At 54.7% G+C, this 20377-nt stretch overlaps 1 protein-coding gene across 13 annotated transcripts in view; it reads right to left on the reverse strand.

Moving 5' to 3' along the window:
• Positions 1–20377, reverse strand: part of Ncor2 (nuclear receptor corepressor 2) — a 165358-nt gene that overhangs the window by 124107 nt on the left and 20874 nt on the right. For all 13 annotated transcript variants that reach the window (XM_031337990.1, XM_031337993.1, XM_031337999.1 and 10 more), the window contains exon 2: positions 14215–14260. The gene's annotated coding sequence lies outside the window, so the exon portion shown is untranslated. The remainder of the gene's footprint in view (positions 1–14214; positions 14261–20377) is intronic.

Consider the following 20377-nt stretch of genomic DNA (forward strand, 5'->3'; position numbering starts at 1 on the left):
AAAACAAGTGTTCATTCAGTTCAGGTGACTACTGACCTACCAGTCACACAGGCCCCGCAAAGTGCGGCCCTCTCACCCCATCCTACAGATGAGGATATGGAAGGCAAGGGCCTTCAACCCTGGGGGCTGAGTCAAATCACCCAGCCTACAAGGCACATCAAAGCACAAACTCAAGACAGCCTGGTCTTGGGAGCTTTTTTCCTTCTTTCATACTTATTTCAAGGTACATGGAAACTTGTAGAGCTGTTCTCGGAGATGCCCCTGCAAGATCCACAATCACCTGTGCCCTTCAGAGATGCCCCAACGACACCTGCTTGAATCACCGGAGTTCAATTTCTCAAGGTCGGAGCCAGGGAAATGAATGACCAACCAGCCGTAGCCACACCTTCAAATACTTGGTGTGTACATGAGTGCGTATGTATATACTTGCGCGTGCATGGATGTGCATAGGCGTGCATGCACACACGCAGGCTCAATGACCATCTGCTGCCACAGCTCCTCCATCCCGTACCCAACCTTGCTCTGGGCTCCCATGCAGGCCTCTCAGAAGCAGGCACACATCCATGCTCCCCACAGGACAGTGGCAGCCTTTACTCAGCCAACACCCTCCAAGCAGACACAAGGTCTCAGAACAGTAGGGGCATGTACAGGCCCCGATTCAGGAGCCCTTCCTGAGGACTGGGGAGCCCCAGGACACGTGGCAGTGGGCAGCTAGCATGGTGGCCTAGACGAGAAAGGAGCCCTCAGATGGCTGCTGCTGGCCGGACGAGAGACACCCTGAGCCAGCAGCAGCACTCAGTGTCATTTACAAACAGAACCATTGCTACCCTCAGCAGAACACTAGTCCTTCTACCCTGGCCCAACCCCCAAGTCACACTGGGCAGTGTCAAGGACCCACGCTCAGAGGAAATGGGACAATAGGCTTACAGAGGAGGCCAGGTGAAGATTCAAGTCTCTACAAATAAGGAGACATACGGGAAGACTTCTCATGGGTCTACCCCTGAGCACCGCCCAGCACTGGAGCCCCTGGGACTCCCATTGCTCCCTCAATGCACACCTGGAGGCTGAGGAGTTCCAGGGCTTGACCAAGGCAGTATGTCCTGCAAGGCTCAGGCTATACCTTGAACTTCCATCTCACTCCCACAACTCCATTACTCCAAGATGGCACGTACCCACCGCTGGCCCAGGTAAGCCCGTGGTTGTCATCGTCATCCTCACCTGCATCCACAACCCCAGTCAGTACCACAAATCCATCCTGTGCCAGAGAACTGTGTCATCAGGTCCTTTAGATCACATGACCTGATACATGCCCACTTGCCAGATGGGAAGACTGAGACTCCAAAACAGGAAGTGGCTTGCCAGGGCCATCTAACTTGAGTCCTGCCCGAAAGGTGCTATTCCTCCTCCTATTACCTCCACTCCCGTGGGGGCCCATCACTTCTTTCTACACTCAGGGAAATAAGACTAAGAGTTAAGGTGGTACACTGTAAGCTACAGAATAGGAAAACAGGATTGGATGAACAACCAGGGTCTGAGGCAAATGAACCATGCCTTCTGAAGCCCCCACAGCCTGAGCTTGGGGGATCCCAGCTGCCCCCATCAGGCCTGGAGAAGTCCATCCCCCGCCCTGGGCTTGCTGCCGCAGGCTGCTGTGAGCTCCGGAAGCCTTTCCAAGTTTCCAGTGTTTACCCCTCTCTCGCTGCCAAGGCCCTGGGCAAGCCTGGGCCGGTGGCCCTCATTTCAAACCAGACAGGGCGCTGAGCCAAGCTCCACTTCAGTGGGGAGGCAGGCTGGGCCCACAATGCCTGCACCTGGCTCCCCCCAGCCCAAGCTCCCGAGTCCCCATGTCCCGACCTACACTGTCCTACTATCCCACCATGCACTGAGTAGGCACACTCAAGGCAGGCACAATGTCTGTACCATACATCCCTTCCCAGGGTCACCAGCCAGCACCCAGTGCCTCTTCCGGATATCAACAACTTTTCCCGATAAGATAACCTACTGTCCCATGCACAGGACCCTGAGGCACATCCTGCCTCGGGCCTCTCCATCCACCCAGCTGGCTGACAGGGGCCCACAGGAACCAGGGCCACCATACCTCAAGCGGGGCTGGGGCACCTTACAGGCAATTACAGGGGTCCCTGGGCAGTGCCCCTTGCCCACATCCTGTAAATCATAGCCCTGTGGTCTGAGGTACCAACCCTGGGGTCTGGGGATGTGGGCACCCCCAGCCAGGCAACTTCTCTTACCAGTGCATGGCCAGCAACAGCCTGAGTGGGCTCCACACAACTTGCAGAAACTGTCCCACGCGGCAAGCGAGGGCCGGCAGTGAGCCAGCCCAGGTCAGCATGCCCTGAATCTGAGGCCCGACCCACAGGCGTCTAGGGGCCAGCCCTTGGCCAGCGACGGGGCCATCCTCCCTCCAGACCAAGCGGGCAAGGGGCGGCCCCACACAGCAGCCGCACCCCTTCCCGCGAGACTTGGGCTCCCACCCCGGCTGGGGAGGCCCTGGTGGGGACCAGCAGCCTACTAGGCCCCAGGCTTCTGTCCTAATGTCCCCCAAAATCAGGGCACCAGAGGCGTGTCAGGGATACCCTGCGAGGTGGTGTGACCCACTGTGGGCCGCCACCAAGACTCAGGCCCAGCTCTGCGTCCGCCACCCAGGCCTATAAACACGGAATTACATAAGTCCACTCTTGTTCCAGAGCCAAAAGTACTGAGCTGCTAGCAGCCTTGGCAGTCGGGACTAATTCCTCATCGCCATGGTAACCCTGGCGGGCTTCCAGCCACTGGGGCTCAACACTGCTAGGCCTTTTTATAGCTTTTGAGAAGCCCTCTCCCTCCTTTGCTGGCAGGGGGACCAGCGCCAGCCACGTCCCCTCCTTTAACCATTTCCTTCCAGCCAGCCCTGACGTCCTCCAGTCCTGCAGGGCAAGGAGGCCAAAGGAAAATGCTCCGGTCCGTCCCTCCTGTCCTTCTGATCTCCCTCCTGTCCTTCTGATCTCGACTAAAGGAAACAGGGCCTGGGGCTCAGGACCCGGGTCATCTTGGTGACAGACCCACAAAAGGGCTGAGCCAGATGCACACAGAGGCCAGAAGAGATGGCCGGATGCTTGGGCAGGCGTCAGCACTGGCTGTGACTTGCTGAGTGACTCACCTCAAGCCCGTCCTCCTCGGGGTGTGGGCTGTGCATCTTCCCAAGGCAGGCTGTCTCTGCAGCTGTGGGGCTCTGAACAACAGCCCTGAGGTGTTGGGACAGTGGTCTCCCTGATGCTGCAGTCTCTTAATACAGTCCCTCATTAGCTATGGTGACCCCCCCAACCATAAAATTATTTTTGCTGCTACTTCATAGCTGTAATTTTGCTACTGTTATGAATCATAATGTAAATACCTGTATTTTCCCACGGTCTTAGGTAACCCCTGTGAAAAGGTTGGGACCCACATTTTGAGAACCACTCTGTTAGACCTCAGGGTCTCAAATGGCTTCCACTTCTGTCCCCCATTCGCAGCACCCGGGAGTCAGGCCAACAGTGTGCTCCCAAAAGAGACCCTGCATGATGCAAACCTCACCCCTGTGACTAGGCCAAATACGGGGCCAGAATGGGAACAAGGAAGGTCTGAAAGATGAAAAGATGGGGCCAGGGAGGGGCCAAGAGGAAGAGAGGAAGAGGAGACGCGCCTCCAACAGGGGCTTCAATTGCAGCCACAATCTTGTCATCAGGAACCACTCAAGATGACCAGCAAGGTTGCGTCCGACAGCTCAACCACAACCACACCAAGCAGGGTGCCCAGGGTACGGCCATCCCCAGAGCATGACAGAAAGTGGCACCACTTTCCACTGTGAGCCCAGGAGGAAGCTATGTGACCCAAAGGAAGCAGTCCTAGAAAGGGATTGCCCTGGGATTTGAACCAGGGTCTTGGTGGTACCCACAGTGCCGCAGCCAGCAAGAAGCCACCAGTTTGGGCTAGAGAATTGGCTTAGCAGTTAAGAGAACTGGCTGCTCTTGCAGAGGACCTGAATTCAATTCCCAGCACTCACATGGCAGCTCTCAACTGTCTGTAACTCTAGTTCCAGAGGATCTGACAACCTCACACAGACATAAAGACATACACGGAGGCAAAAATACCAAGGCCCATGAAATGAAAATAAATAAAAAATTAAAAAAAGAACACTGTAAAATCAGTAACTTATATACGACAATGATGAAGATGCTGCAGCCACCACCAGTCGGCTCAGGACTAAGGCAGATTAGCACAGAGCAAAAGCTTGTGGCCACTAAGGGTTATGGGAAGACCCATAGCCACAGAAGACCACCACATCTAATCCCTTGCAGTCCAAAAGACCCTGACATCCCTCCTGACTGCCCTGTGATGTGCATACCCCAAGAAGGACTTCCTGGGGCTTCTGCAAACCCAACCCCACTGGAAAAGGTGGGGTACCCATCCTGCAGCAATCTTTTACAGACAGGGGAAACTGAGGCATTAAACAATGGGACAACTAAAGCTCATCTTTCCAGCCAGATGCAACCAACCACTGCCCCCCATCCCTGGCTCTCACTATGACACTAGGAGACCGAAACCCAGAATGAAGCCACAGCCACAGCATCGAAACACCACCAGGAAGCTATGGCCAGGAATGTCCCCTGTTTTCTGCCCTGCATCTGTTCCAGCAGAGGCTGCAGAGGAACAGTACCTTTCACTAAGGCTACCCTGAAACCCACAAGTGCAGTTTCAAACCCCACTGGGTAGATGACAGTGAGGGGCAGGCTGATCACCTGATCATCTCCCTTTCTGCAGTCATGCCCACAGCTCTGTCTTCTCCTAAGATACCAGGCAGCTCAGTGTTTGTTAAGTGACTTAATGATCATGTATCATCTCCAAGTCGAGCCTCCCAGACATCACCTTTATCCTGGACAGGCAACATCATTGTTCCCAGCAACCTGGCTGCCCCATGCAGCGCCATGTGGTGGGAAACATTGCTGAAGGTGGTCGAGTCCAGGTTACAGGCTAAGATTCAAATCAATAGGAACCAAAGAGCAGACTGGATGCAGGGCGAACTGCCTGTGACTTGTGACATGGCCAGCCAAGAGCAACAGTGGAGGAGATCTGGAGCCTCAGAGAACTGTAGCCAACCCAACATACATACTCCCCAAGCAAGGCTCCTGGCCAGGCCGGGGGGAGGGGAGGCAAAACACAGGAGAGAGCAAGAAACTACCCACACTCCTTCTTCCACCGCCTTTCCCCGAGCCTGAGCCCCATGCACAGTGGCCATGATAGCCTCGGTTTCCCTAACTGCAAAGACGCTCTAAGACATTCTATGGCTACATGTCCACAAAGAGGAGTATAGCCACACAGTGAAAAGAAATAAAGGCCAACACGTGGGAACCTCAGAGAAGAGCACCCCAAAGCCACACGATGAGAAACAAGACACACAGCAAGGTCCCATCTAAGAGTCCACCCAGGGGCCAGGCTAGCCTCGGGGCCTGGAGGCAATGCCAATGAGCCCGAAGGGCACGGGGTGACAAGCAGTTCTTAACTAGACAGAGATATCAAGAAACAGTACTCGGTGCTCAGAACTGACACACTGGTCACCCACTGAGAATGTTTCCTCTCACTAGGTGTGGTGGTGCATGCTGACATCCTAGCTTAAGCAGAGGAAACTGAGGCAGGAGGATTCCACAAGTCTGAGGCCAGCCTAGGATACAGTGAGTTACAGAATCAGACTCTATCTCAAAGGAGGAAAAAAAATATTAAAGGTTACTCTCACCTGACATGTTAGCAAACACAATCTTTTTTTTTTAAAGATTATTTATTATTATTATAAATGAGTACACTGTAGCTGTCTTCAGACACATCAGAAGAGGGCGTCAGATTTCATTATGGGTGGTTGTGAGCCACCATGTGGTTGCTGGGATTTGAACTCACGACCTTCGGAAGAGCAGTCGGTGCTCTTACCTGCTGAGCCATCTCACCAGCCCAGCAAACACAATCTTAGCATTTGGGAAGGCTGAGAGGCAGGAGGACTGCTCTGGGTTCAGGCCAATCTGAGGTACACAGTAAAACTCAGTCTTAAAAACAACAATAAAGGTAAAGCTAATCTCTATCTGAATAAAAACCAAGTATCAGAGGTGTGGAGTACCACACACCAAAGCAACTGAGGGCTGGGCCTCAGCAAGGCACCCCTCGCCACGCCCCAGGAGGACTCCTGGTCCCCAGGCCTAGATCTGCTAGACGTTCAAGAAACTGTGTGTGTTCGTGTGCATGTGCACACATGTGTGTGTGTGTAGCACCGCACACAGCATCAGTCAGACTCTTCCAACATATGTGAAGTTAAAATAAAAGCCACATGTGCACTCACCCCTGTGGCCACAGTGACAGGTGACCAGATACTGGAGGGTTGGTGATAAGAGCTAAAGAAGGTCCAAAAATCAGGGTATGTAGGGCCACCCTCCCTGCCCGGGTGTGTCAAGGGCACTCGGACCCCTCAGTCCCCGTGCCTGATGTCCCTCAGCTGTGGCATCATCAGCCACCTATGCTCCAGTCCACAGAGTCTCCATGGAATCTCAAGGCATTCGACATTATGTTGTATCCATCACAATTCAGGATGGTCCACGACCTCCTACCCAAAGATCACATCTCAAGACTCAACTGAGCTGTAGCCCTCTCTCCTTCCCCTCCCCCACCCTTCCTTCTGGGCCCAGGGGAGCCAACAGGAACACCACTACCAAGCCAAAAGCTACGGGCCCATATTACTGCCCACTGCCTGCCAGATCCAGCAAAGCAGACCACAGAGCCCAAACACGTTCCAGGGAGGGATGAGGTACCCAGGTCTACCCCAGGAGGGAAGGGTCCCCTCATCCCTGTCCCCTGCTGCCTCCACAGGAAAGTTTCCACACTCCACTAGAATAATACTTGGCCTAGCACCCATAGCACAGTACGACCAAGGCTGTGGTCCATCACCCTGTGCCCAAAAGTGGCATCCTCTGCAGCAGCTCTGTCAGTCAACTAGGCCTCCCCAGCAGCAGCCACAGTCAGAGCCACGGAACACAGGAGCCACTGCCCGAGGTCCTGAAAACCCACACCCAGGCAGCAGTGACAGAGAGATGAGGCACCCAACATTCCCACAAGGACTTGACCAGACATGGACGTCACATCCCAAAAACGCCAGGCACTGGGTTGAAGTCTGTACAAGCACCATGATGACCTCACAATCAATACCCCTAAAGGCACAGCCATCCCCATGTCACAGATGGAAAAACTGAGGCAGTCAGTAGAAGACAGACCTGCCCCTGAAGCAAAATGGCAAAATTCAGTCGCTAACCACTGGAGATGCGGTCCTTTGATGTTCCCCAGGCCCTACTGCACTGGAACCATCATTCAGGAGCAAAGATTGTATGTAACCCTGGGCCCTGACTTTCTTAAACAGCGTCTGCAGAGGTGCCAGACATGACTTCTCCAGACTTGGAACTTTCTGGAACATTCCATGAGACATTTGCCCAGATCACAGGGAAAGAAAAAAAGATACTTTGAGATAAAAGTCACAGGTCATATAAAAAGAAGGTGACAGCTAGTTACCCCAGAAGGAAGGCTCTGGCCCACATGGCTGTTGTTTTCTGACTTAAGATGCTTCATGTAATGCCGCTGTCTAGTTTTCTTTGCTTAGAGCGTCTGGCACTGTGCTCAACCCCGATCTGCAGCCTAGGCTCGTTGCCTGGCTTCCTGAGTCTGGGACACCCCTGAACACACCATGACTACCCCCCTAGCCACCTCTCCCTGCAGGGAAAGAAAGGTGTTAAAGAATTCACTAGGGAGAAAACAGGTAAGCAAGCCGCACCTCCTGGGTCCTGGGTGCCTCTCCTTCCCCTGGGGTGAGAGGAGTGGGCTGCTGGTAAGAACAAGCAGAAGGAAACAGAGCTGAGATGGTGGCAGCTCCCCCACGGCGGTGTCTGTACTCCTGGACCCAGCTGGTTCAGCTTGTGCCTCAACACGTCCTCTTAGGGACTTTCCACTCTGAGCACCCGTCGGTTACTTCCCTCTGGCGCCTGGTGTGACCTCTGTGCACCTGCCTCTGACCTCAGGAGCCCTAGGTGGCCCTAACCTAGGCTTCATGCCTCATCCATACCTTCTGGCCCTCATCAGCCTCGATGACACTTACCTGGGAGTCTGACAGTTCCTCAGGGCATTCACAGTACCTACCTGTCCAACGCTCTGGTGCTACAAGTGTCCAGGACATTTCGCATGCTCAAATGCAAGTAAACTCCTGAAGTAAGGGGAAAGCCCGTGACAAACCCAGATTCTGGTTCCCCATGCGAAAGGCGCCCCAACACCACATAGCTGAGTCACCTCCAACCGGCCCTGGTTATGGTCATGTCATTCCCCACCCTGTCCTGTCACCGCCACGTCCGTCCACCCCATCCCCAGTTCTGCTCTTACACCAAGGAGTTGAAAGTGATCAGAATCCTAGGGCCAGCCGGTGGGAGCCCGCTCTGCTCTTCCTCCCCACCTGCCTCCTGTCTCTGCAGAATGGGCGAAATGACGCCTATTCGAGGGAGGAGACACAGAGCTAGCTTTATCCTTAGTGGGATGCAAGGTCATCCATAGCTCAGAATAACTTCACTGTGGATTCAAGGCCATCACACAGGATGACAGGATTGCTCCCACAACCACTCAACATAGGGAGCGTACTAAGATGCTCCACACAGGATAACCTAGAGGCTGAGGCAGAAAGGACCCAAGCCTGAGAGCTGTGTGACCTTGGAGGAGGTACTAAACCTCTCTCTGCCTGTGTCTCATGCATAAAGGGGGGTGAGGATAAAGGGTTTGAAGGTTAAATAAACTATCATTAACTGCACTGTGGGTGCCATTATAAACCCTGTTGCTATTACCATCCCTGTCATTGTCTCCACTCCTAGTGACTTCAGAGTTGGAGTCAGCTTACAGAGCCTACCATGGAACAAGGACAAGGCTGACCCAGCACACAACCCTGTATGGCACCCACACATCCAACCACCAGGCCCACAAAGGCCCCTTCCCAGCGCGTCCTCTGCCTCCAGTTGGGGCCACGGACCACCGTTAGACAGAGGAGACACATGTCGGAGCCAAAGATTAAAAACAAGTACAATTATCGGGCAGGCATCCATCCGTAATTACGACTCTGATGTAATTAGGCACCCCACTAACTTCATTACTTATTTATTTACGGGATTGCTTATTTGATTTACGGGCCTTCTTCCCCTGAAAAGTCGTCTTAGCCGACACCCCCTCAGGCAAGGAAGGGGGGTGAAGAGCGGGAGGCCATCCTCTGCCACCACCCCCTTTTCTGGGCTTCTGAGCAGCTGGCCCCTACCTTGCCCCACAACAGCTCCCCAGAACTCTGTGTGAGTTTGCTCAAGATAACAGGCTCGATGAGAGCAGACCCTTGGCAGACCACAGCTTGACATTCACTTCACAGTACTGGGTGCCAAAGGACAGGGCTTAACCCGGAGGCCCGGGCTCTCCTCCACACCCTTGGCTCTGAAGCAAAGGAAACCCCGGAGGGAAGGCTGAGTTCTGGCCCTGCCTGGCCATCAATTCTTGGCACGACCCTCCATGTAACTCAGCAAATGCATCCATGTAACACTCGGAGCCGGAACTTCCTGACATAGAAGATAAAGTGTGCAAGCCGTAGTTCTGACTGCCAACTGCCCTATGGGAGAAATCATCTGGACTCTCTATGCCTCAGTTTCCTCCTCTGTTAGCTGGAAATGTTCAGAACAGCCACTGTTTAGTAACCCTGAAAGCTGCTATTCAACACACCATAGTCCTGGTCCACAGAGTAAAACAAGAAAAAGTTAAGTCATCGCCTAGTACTACAAAGAAATGACAGAGCCAGCGCTGGCAGGTGTGTGACTGTCTCACCCGTCCAAGCTTCCCACCAGCTAGCCAAACACAGCATCAAAACGCAGTCGATGTTGAAGTGTAATCGAAAACATGACAGAAGTCACTCAGGCGGCCAACGGAGTAGACCGACAGCCTCAAGTGCAGGCGCGGAAGCAGAGCAACAGCAAGCCCACACCCTTCTGGTGGGAACAAAGTGAGACAGCACTTCGTCCAACAGCCCAGTGGCTTCTCCACACTTACCACGCACCTAGCAACCCACTTCAAGAAGTGTATCCAGGAGAAACAAAACCACCACGTTCACAGAGACTCAAGCAGGAATGGTCCAGAGGAGCTTTCTTCCAGCCACAGCTAGGGAGGACCAGACCAGCAAGCTGCTGGTCATTGCAAGATGGGACATCCGTGGCAGGAAGAAAAAATGAGCCAGCAGTGTGAGAACCGAGATCAAACTCAGTATTGTCATGTGCGAAGAACAAAGCAAGGCATACTCTGCAAGAATGCATATATACAGCCGGGCGGGGGGGGGGGAGGGGGGCACGCCTTTAATCCCAGCACTTGGGAGGCAGAGGCAGGCAGATTTCTGAGTTCGAGGCCAGCCTGGTCTACAGAGTGAGTTCCAGGACAGCCAGGGCTACACAAAGAAACCCTATCTCGGAAAAAACAAAAAGACAAAAAAGAATGCATATATACATGTGTGTGCGTGCGCTTGCGAGTTTGCACATAGCAATCCCCACTTCATTTCCCAACTTCCACATGAGGGCTCTGGGTTCTCCTGATAGAAGAGCATCGGGTAGGACTGGTATGACTCAAAGTCACATTTGTGCCTTTCTCACTATATATCAAAGTCATTTATATCAAATCACTTTAGTCCCTTTCCCTCCGTTCCTCCATCTAAAAGCAAGCTTATAAAAACTAGAAAACTGGTGGCACGAGCCTTTAATCCCAGCACTTGGGAGGCAGAGGCAGGTAGATCTCTGAGAGTTCAAGGCCAGCCTAGTCTACATACAGAGTGAGTTCCAGGACAGCCAGGGCTTGTCACACAGAGAAACCCTATCTCAAAAAAACAAAAACAAAAAGAAAAAGAAAACCAAAAAAACACCAGAAAATGGAGCCGGCAATATGTACCAGAGAGCAAAGGAGCTTTCAGCAAAAGCCTGACCACCCGATTTCCATCCTAGGAAAAAGAGAACTGACTCCCACAAGCTGTCCTTTGACTGGACCTGGACACGGACACACACACACATACACACACACACAAAATAAACATCAAGATATTTGGAAGCACTGGCTACAGGTCCTGGTATACAGCAGGAGCCCTATTACTGCTGCTTCAAAATGATGGATGCACAAAGCCCAGTGTGGGCGGGACATGCTGGGATCCTTTTAACTCTGGCAAAGGCAACAGGCAGGACTCAGTAGCTGCCTCCAGGTCCCCCAGGATCAGGCCAGGGAATCTGACTGATGATGTCTAGGTCTGGCAAAGGTCTGATTCCACAGGAACCTTCTCCTCTCCAGAGATAGGAAGCATAGAAGCCTGTGAGAAAGGCTCCTGGCTCATCCTGAGGATCATTTCAGGCCAGCATCAGACCTGGAATAAGACATGGGAGGGAGGTAGGCAACTGGGGTGTCCACTGCCACCCACAGCCTCACTCACTGGAGCACAACAAGGTCAGGCAAGAGTTGCCCTGATGACAGAAGAGAGCAGCCAGAGGGAGACGTTGCAGGGCTGGGGTAACTCTGCCACCCCCCACAGGCCTACTGCTGGCTGGCCCTTGCGCCCCAGTGAGCAGAGGGGAGGCGTGCACAGAACTAGCAGGAGGGGGGTCCCCGGGGCCCGATTAGCAGGGCAGCTGCAGGCAGGCAGCTCAGCTGTCACACTCCAGCATCACAGGCACCATTAATTGCTGTCATTTGAGGGTGGCCCTGGGGGAAGAAGGGAAAAGGAGGGGAGGGAGGGCAGAGGCGGAGGGGAGGGCAGGGAAGGAAGGCAGGATCTGGCCAGGGCTCAGCACCCAGAGCTGGGAAGGAGCCAAAGGACAGAGGATACTGAGCCATAGAGAAGGGAGGGGCAGCTCTGTGCTCTTCGACCCCATGGAATTTACAGCCAGAGCTTGAGGACAAAACCAGTGCTGCTCTCCAGGTGGGAAACACAGCCCAGAGTGTGAGCCTCACTGACCACATCCTCAGAATCTGTCCACTGAGCCCTGGGCACTCACCTGCCTACCCTGACTGTTCCCCCACCAGCCTCCCCCCACTACCAGCCTCTCTCTACATCTCCCAGCATACCTTTCAGCCTGGACTCAGGTAAACACCACCTCCAACCCAAGCCTAAAACTCCTGTGGCCCTCCTCTAGAAAACCCCAGAGCCCCCCGCTTCCCACTGCAAGGTCAGAACAGCACGACTGGGCCCACCACAGAACCCCAAGGCCCTCAGGGGAGCAGAGCGGTGTGGGGACCTCGTGTCACTTCCCAGCCTCACGGCCCCCTCATCTGTAATGTGGGGACAGTGACATGGCACTTTTGGAGTGCTCTAGAGATCAAATAAGGTCATCCCACAAAGTGGCCAGCAGGGACCTGAGGGTGTATGCAGGTGGCCAGCCTACGATGCAGACTCCTGTCCCCTCTCCCTCGGCAGACTTCCCCAAGGCACAGGGAGCTCCAAGAGGCCTCATGGCCCTCTGCCCAAGGGGATGGGGCTCAGGGCGTCCCTAGTCTGTTCCTGCAGTTCCCAGACAGCCTTATCCTGGCTGAGGAGCTGCCTGGGTCCCTGGCTCCCCGCCCTCCCCCTCTGTCTGCTTCCCTCCTCCCACAGGCATGATGGATCGCCCCAGTGGAGGAAGCTAAGTGCTTGCAGACAAAAAGCCCTTTTATCGTCCTCGGGTGGGCCACTGGCGTGACAGGCAGATAAGTCAGGCTGAGGTGGCTCCCCATTAGGCGAGATGCGGATGGATGGGGGGGCAGCCACCGAGCAGTTCTTTCCACTCTCCAAGACCTGGTGGACAGCCCCACCCCCACAGACGTGTGCCCACCCCTTCTAGCCTCAGATGAAACCACAGCCTGCGGCTGCGAGAAGTGTCTCTGTTGGCAGAGTGTCTGGCTAGCATGCAGTGTTTGCCCTCCATTCCACACACACAGGGTCCAGCGGCACACACATCACATCACACACAGCAGATTCAAAAGAACCAGAAGTTCAATGCCAGCCTGAAAGAGGAGCAGAGAGGAACCACAGCCCCACTGGCCAGGGCTGGGAGGGTGGGGAGGTGGTTTATACATTCCTCCCCCTCCTGACTATTGGGGCTCAAAACAATGAGAGGGGTCCCAGCCAGCCAGCCCTTTGCAGGGGCGTGTGTGTTCCCTGCCTAGGTACCTCCCCCAGACACCAACCTCCCCCCTTCTTAGGCCTCAATCCAATGCCGTCTTCTTTATTTTACGTGTATGAGTGTTTGCCTGTATATATGTCTGCATACCACATGTGTGACTGGTGTGTGTGTGTGTGGAAGCCAGAAGATGGAGTCAGGCTGCCCTGGAACTAGAGCTAGCAATGGTGTGGAGCTGCCACAGGATCTAGGAAACAAACTTGGCCAGGAACTACTGAGCCGTCACTCCAGCCTCAAACGCCATTTTCCTGAGGCTCCATACAACGACGCTGTACCTCATCCCACACAGGCATCCCAAACTCTTCTCCGCTCGGCTCATTCTTCACCCCAACGGTACCGCCCATCAGGCTTGCTGACCACTGCCTGTGCCCTCACCGAGGGCAGGACACTTGTTCAGAATGTTAGCATGCTCTCTCAGTCACCCACTGCTCAACACACAGAAGGTGCTTCAGAAGGAAGTCAAGAGTTCAAGGAGCCAGGCCTGTCACCCCAGCAGCAGAAGAAGCTCAAGCTCAAAGCCTAACCTGATCTATGAAGTGAGTTCAAGGCCATCCAGGGCAACTGAGTGAGACCCTGTCTAGATATAAAGGGGGGGTGGGGAAGGGGGAAAAGCTGGAGGTGTGGCTCAGTGGTTAGTGCTTGTCTGACATGTGTGAGGCCCAGGTTCCATCCCCACTACCACAAAAGAAAGGAAATAATAAACAACTAATCCATTAATGGATAAAGAACAAACTCTCCCAAGAGTGGCCGGAGAGGGGAGGGGAGGAAGAGTCAGTCCCCAGCTGCTCCCTGCCCCACCGAAGCAACCCTGAGGTACCAAGCACCATTCCACAGCACTCCCGCCTGCTAGACAGCCTCTGCCTCCCCAACACTCCACACCAGCTTCCATCAGCAGATCCAGACAGTATGGACCCCCATACACACCCAAGACAGCAAGTGAAGATAATAAAGATGGACCTACCAGAAACTTCCACCGGGAGGCTGCGTTCCTCAAAGACTCAGGGGCACTGTGGGAGAAAACAGAGGTCTTGTCACCAAACACTACAACTTCTCATGTGGACAAGGACTTTCCCAGTGACCCCATGAGGGAGGGACCTTAACACACACCACAGGGCGGTGGACTGGGGCTCAGGCAACCCACACCCCTGCATTATGAAGGGACAGAGCCAAGTTTTCAACTTCAACCCCATTCGGTTCCAAAAAGTCCACATCCAGACAGGGACCACCTTAAAGGACCATCATGCATGGCCATGACCCTGCCCCAACAACTCCCCCAGAACAAGCAAGTGAATTGGCACCTGTCAGACAATACTACCAATTCCCTAAGAGTACCTGCTAACACCAGGTATGCCATTACCACATACACAGGGGCTGAGGCAGAAAGATCATGAGTTCAAGGCCAGCGAACTACACAGAGCTCAAGGTCAGCCTGAGCAACTTAAGTGAGATCCTGTCTAAAAATAAAGTGTAAAAAGAAGGGCATGGGGTGGTAGGGTGGCTAAGTGGTAGAACCCCTGCCCAGCATGCATGGGGCCTTAGGTTCAATTACCAGGTACTGCCAGGTCAAAACAAACAAAACCCCTTCTCCGAGTCATTATGCAAAGATGGGGACAGCAGAGAGCCTGGATCTGAAATGCAGCACAGATACACTAACAGCCCAACGGGGACAATGGCCAATGGCACAGGGCAACACTTCCAGAGTGCAGATTAAGTCTGGTGCCATCATGATTGCCCGCCAGGGTGGCTGAAATTAAGACAACGTCAAGCCTGGACAAAAACAAAAATCAAAACACACACACACACACACACACAAAACAGAAGCAGCTGGAACTCACAGGCACTGCCGCAGCAAACATGATAGAATCTGTACACAGCCAAGCAGGCATCTGCTGTGTGACCTACACCCACAACAGGGTCACGCTTAGAGAGGCGCACGATCCTCCTGCCTCAGCCTCCCCAAATGCACGAACTACAACCCCTACAAGCTCCGTTCCACATTCATTCCTTCTTTACTGTGTGCCAAAAGGACGTGCGGGGGGACAAAGCGCAGTGGAGAGCGGACTGCAGGCCACACAGCACTGACAGCTGTGACTCTGGGCAGGTGTCACATCCTGACCTCTGTCCTCCCAGGGAAACAAGCTGGTCCCCAAAGTTATCTCCAAGACACTTCCCAATTCACCAACACCTCAGCCCCAAACCATGTCAGGACCCCAAAGATAAGAGGCCAAGGAAGAAGGTGGAGGTGTAGCAAGCTTAGGCTCTGGAGCAAGCACCTTGGGGGCCCAGTTGTGCAATTGGAAACCAGAAGCTGCCCCTCTCTGTGCCTTAACATCACATCTCTGAAATGTTCCCAGTGGTAGAAACAACCTCACAGACGTGCCGGAATTGAGTATTGAAGGAGTCAGCATGTGCTCCTGTGACTGCTGGCTGGCACTGCCAAGACTCAATCCAGGCCTGGCAGCTCAGCTCCAGGCCCTGCTCTCCCACACTGCCTGCCCTGGCAGGCCCCTTAAACTCCAGGCTTGAAGGGGCAGCTGCCGGCGACTCATGGAGACCGTGAAGTTGCTTCTTTCAGTCCTGTATCCTCCTTATGCCTTTGTTTGCCGTGATGCCCCGGGGCTTGGCACCGGGTCCTGCCATCTGCAGCAACTCCAGAGACAGGCCCTGTGGGAAGCTGGAGTGGGGCGGACGGGCATGGCTCCCGGAAGCTTCGGCGGCCAGCCACCTGCAGCCTGTCTGTGATGGGTCAGGCAGCTCCAGACCTTGAAGGCGGGTACCCTCCCACCCTGGCCCCTACCCTGAGAGGTCAGCCGGGAAATAAGGCCATCCTCTCAGGCCTTCACTCCTCGGGACCCCTTCAATGCAGTGCCTGGGTGCGTATAGGATCAGTATGGGCCAGTTGTTACACACAGAACTGCACTCAGGCACTAGGAAGATATTCCCCATTCAGGGAGTCCCAGCAGGGGACAGCTGCCATGCTGGCAGAAACTGGCAGGGACACACATTGGAGACACAGGGATAGCTGGGATCCCATGCAAGGCACTGGACAGAGAAGGTACGGCCACCCATGCAGGGATATCTGGTGGGATTCAGCCTGAGCAGCCAGGCCTTCAGCCAGACCTTGGCTGGGGAGGAGCCACTCTAGAGGACAGTAGAGGTGATGAGAAGCACACGAGGTGAGAGGACCAACAGGGAACGCCACCAAGCAGACAGCAGGAGAGTGATAAGGACAGCACTGTGGACCCAAAGGAGGGCATCTCCTATGGACCCCACCAAGCCAACAGAGGGCTAGAGCAACTCTGCCCACAGTGGGCTATGAACAGGCCTGTGGACAGCTCAGGAAGGAGACAAAGGGGTGGCCTGGTATCCCCAGCCCTTACTTAGTGCTGACAGTTACCTGAGGTGGCTGTCCTAGCTTTTTAAGAAGGAGGCTGAGGCTGCAGCCTACTCCTCCCCCACCCCCACCCAGGGCCCAGGGCTACTGGGGCGCTAGGATGGATGGGTGCCGCTCATACACAGGCCTTGTCCTATGTCTGTCAATCTGACGCAGCCTAGAGTCACCTCTAGTGAAGAACTGCTTCTAGACTGGCCTGTGGCCATGTCTGTGAGAGACTGCCATGACAGCAGACGAATGGGGGTGGGCCCAGCACACTGTGGGTGGCACCATCCCTAGGCAGTTGAGCCTGCACAGTCTAAGAAAGCTGGCCAGGCATGGCCAACCGTGACCCAGTGACCCAGCAAGCAGCATTTCTTGTGGTTTTCGCTTCAGCTCCTGACTGAGTTTTTGTCCTGATTTCCCTCAATAACAGACTGTGATCCAGAAAGTTTAAGTAGAAATAAACTCTTTCCTCCACAAGTTGATTCTGGCCAAAGTGCTTTATCACAACAAAAGAGATCAAATAATAACAGTCTTGCACCCAAATGCGCGTGCATGCCCACACGCATGCATGCACTTACACACCCCAGACAGCTGGTTCCCATGTGCAATATTCCTGGCAGGTGGCCTTGCTTCCTGCCACGGGGGGCACTCTCCTGCCACGAGGAGCACTTCCTGGGTTCCTGACTGCTCCCATGCACACTCAGCAAGCCTGCATGCAGCCCTCTCCCTTGCTCTCTCACTCATTCCCTCCACCATCACACGCAATGTCACACGCAAGCCGTTGGCCAGTTTGGCTTGCAGCCACTCTGGTTCCTCTTCACAGGCACTCTGCGCACACACACACACACACACACACACACACACACACTCCTCTCCATCCTGCCCCTCCCGTCGTTCCCTGTGCACACTTGGCAAGCCATGTCTGCATATCCATGGCTCCTCTCACCCAGTGCTCCCTGCCAGTGCTCCCTGCCAGATGCTCCCTAAACAGGCCTCACACAGCAGACACGGCAGCAGACACACTGTGTGGGGGGTACCCCTCCTTCCCAGCTAATAGCAAGCTCCGTCCCCCACCCCCACAAGCCCAGAGGAAGTTCCAAGGGCCCCTCCCGCCCCCTGGGGCTTAGAAGTCAGTTCCCAGCAAAGCAGCTGGGGGAGGGGACACTTTCCAAGGCACCTCTCCCAGGCCTCAGGCAGCACTGTCCTCAAAGGAAGGCCCATTGGCTCAATCTCCAACTTGAACCCCATCCCTGCCTTCCTAGGAATGGGACAAACACCAACTCCTCCTCCTCTGGGAAGCCACCTGACTGTCCCCTTGCCCAGCTCAGAAACAAGTAACAGGAGGCTGTCCTTGAGAACAATGGGCCACCAAAAGGGACTGAAGCCCTGACTACAGGCAGGGAGAGAGACATGTGGCCATAAACACAAAAAGGGGTTAGACCTTAGACAGCCGTGACACAGCCACACCCAGCACTGGGCACCAGGAGAAGCAGCTCTGGGACTCTCAGTGAACCTACAATGGGGGAGGGGCACACAGAAGTGGAGCTGCAGTAAGGGGCTCATGACCAAGGACCAGCAAGCTATGGAGGTCCTGGGCAGGAACTTCTGCAGGGCCAGGGAAGGGCGTGGCACAACAGGACAAGGAGCACCTCACATTTAGGGGTTGTGACAGAGCCAGCCTGCATACCCAGGGCAGTCTCTGAACTTGAAGCAGTGTCCTCTCAAGACCCTATCTCCTCCCTTCCACAGAAAGAGCTAAACAGTCTGGACCTAAGTCATGAGCCTGCTGCAGGCACCCAGGAGCAAGGCCCAGCTCTGTGCTCCTCAAGGATCCAGCCGCACCAGTCCTGTGCCTCTCAGCTCCTGTGCCCCAGACAGATGACAGAAACTGTCTACTGGTGATGATCCCAGAGGCACTCAGCACAAATGCCACCCTCTTCCTGGCCAGTCGTCATTCCCTCCCTAGGACAGATGACCCTTGGTTCCCAGGTAAGTGTGGATAGGCAGAGACCCAGACCCTGCTCTGTTGCCCACACTCCAAGCTGGACACTGTTGCCCTACTGTTTGGAACAAGGCACTGGCATTTAATTCCCCCTTAGGACTCTCCGCTTCCATACAGCCCCCAACAGACACCTGGAGAAGTAACACTACTCACCAGGAAACTATCTCCCCCTAAATGAATTCCACCCCCAACTCCCCCCAGCTCTATAGCCAAAGACCCAACTGCAAGAACACCAAGAGAAGCAATATCTGAGAGAAGCCCTAAACTAGACACAATCCAGCCCACACAGGATACACACACCACACCACACCACACCCCATCCCAACCCCATGCCAATCCTATATAAATGGCTGTTTGAGGACTTGAACCAACACAGCCCAGCTGCCCAAAGCTGGAGTAGCCAAATCCCCAAGGCCCTGTGGGACCTGGGGGATTCCCCCACCCTCCCAGGATAACCCAGCCTGGGCATATCTTTCCACACCAGGTAAACAGGAAGCCTACCCTGTCCCCCAGGGGCCTGTGTCACTGTGGGAGCCAGCAGCTGAGACAGCCAAGCAAAGGAGGCTGCTCCACCGCCCTTCCATTTAGAAGCCACGGGGATATTTTATTTTCCTTCTCAAGTGACAGCTGAGACGCCCGCCCTCAGCGGCTCTCCTTGAAGCTGCAGAGAAGCAATCACAGGGAGGCCACCAAGGTCTCAGCTCCAGCAGCTCGGCTGCCACGGCCACGGCGGGAGGCGGTGGCAGCGGCCTCACCCCTGCAGCCCTCCCAGGAGCAGGGCAGGGGCTGTGAAACCAAGGCCAAGAGGGCTGGCAGCATGAGGGTGGGGCGGGGCACCACACGACAGGACCTTAGTGACAGAGTGAGGGGACACAGGCTGCACCAAGAGGATCATGAGGTCAGGAGAGGCATGAAAAGCAGAGCTGCCCATTATCACAGTAATACATGGTCCCCAAGCGCACCTGCCTGCTCCCCAAGACGACATCGGGTCTCTTCAGTCAGGGTACAATGACGGGGCTGGGGGGAGCTGACATCATGGGAACAATAACCAGAGCCACCATGTACCAGCCACCGCAATGTCTCCTCAACCCCATGAGGAAGGTGCCAGCCAGCCCTCCTGACCCCACCTCACAAATGGATAAAACCCCCAGCCCCAGGACCACAGGAACAGGGAGAATTGGGGGACGGAGAGCGGATCCTCCATCCTTACTCAGGACTAGGGAGCAAGGCCCTCGACCCAGGCTACCAGTCCTCCACCTATACACGTGGCTCAGGAATCAAGCGTCTCAGATGAGCCACCTCACCCAGGGCAGGATGGGGGCGGGGGAGGAGACCATCTACAAAAGGCAGAACCAGAGGGAGCAATTAGAGGCTGAGGCCAGGAAGAAGCCGCATCGACCGACCGCCTTGCCAGGGAAGGGGCCTCTCTGTGGTCAGAGGTAGTCTGGCTCACAGCCAAGCACAGGCCAGGCCAGGACAAACCAGGCCGGGAGCCCACAGAGGCCCAGGCAACCAGAGAGGCCATCTGCTATCCACCTGTCCGTCAGCCGTCACCCACATGGGTCCCGCCCCATGCACACAAACCTTCACTCCCAACAAGTGCCACTCTGGTATTAGTACTACTATTATTATTAGTTATGTGTTTTGAGCAGCTAGGGGTAGGGGGTAAGAACCTAGGTTCCCAGGCGGATGAGAGCAAGCACTACATCTCCAGCACATTTTACCACAGTCTATACGGGGGGG

The sequence above is a fragment of the Mastomys coucha genome, unplaced genomic scaffold, assembly GCF_008632895.1.
Source record: "Mastomys coucha isolate ucsf_1 unplaced genomic scaffold, UCSF_Mcou_1 pScaffold22, whole genome shotgun sequence".
In the NCBI taxonomy this organism is placed as follows: Eukaryota; Metazoa; Chordata; class Mammalia; order Rodentia; family Muridae; genus Mastomys; species Mastomys coucha.